Raw genomic sequence first — 836 nt, 5'->3', positions numbered from 1 at the left:
AAATCAGTTGTCAAGCAAAAGAGTCTCAACGAAAAAAAAAATCCCCATCTTTCTGATAGAATCTGTGATGAAACACACCCACAAAGGAGAAACTGATAATTCCTTCAGTAATAAAACAGATCGATTTAGAAAATTTGAAGAAATAACAGCTCACTGAACTCCTCTACAAATATCAAAAGCATTCAAACTAAAACAACCGATATTTAACGAACTAGTATAAGTCCGGTAAATTTTTATAACTGAGAAACAACCGATATGTAAACTTTTTGGTGGAAAAGACAACAATGGCATATATATGCTAACAAACGAGTAATTAAAAGACAACCCGCACAGCAATGAACCATAATTTGGTGCAACTTCGAAAAGCAAACGCAACCGTCAGAAGCTGTCAGTAAGAGGAAGAAGATGATTAAACACTTCTCACAGCTTAGTTTCGTTTTACAAGAGGAAGAGGATGCTTAAATGGTGTTTTTCTGTCTGCCATAGGTACTTGGTCTTCGTTGATTACCTAACCTACTTGATAAAGGCAACACGAGCAACCTATTTAACATAGACCACAACTTCATTCCTTCCACCACTACAAGAAAACTGCGCGATACCGATGGACAAATCCGTCATAATCTCGTCGGGAAAGCCGCATACCGATGGAATACCGACAACAAATGTCCGTCGGTATCATCTCGTCAGTATACTGATATTCGTCGGAAATTTGTCGGTAAATACCGACGAACATATTTCGTCGGCAAATACCGACGAACGCATTCCGTCGGTTTTTATCTAAAATTTCCGACGATGCGTATCCGTCGGTATTTATAGAGAATACCGACGAAGAGAAT

Source organism: Brassica oleracea, chromosome C8 (genome assembly GCF_000695525.1).
Source record: "Brassica oleracea var. oleracea cultivar TO1000 chromosome C8, BOL, whole genome shotgun sequence".
Lineage (NCBI taxonomy): Eukaryota > Viridiplantae > Streptophyta > Magnoliopsida > Brassicales > Brassicaceae > Brassica > Brassica oleracea.
Note: the sequence above shows the minus strand (reverse complement) of the source record.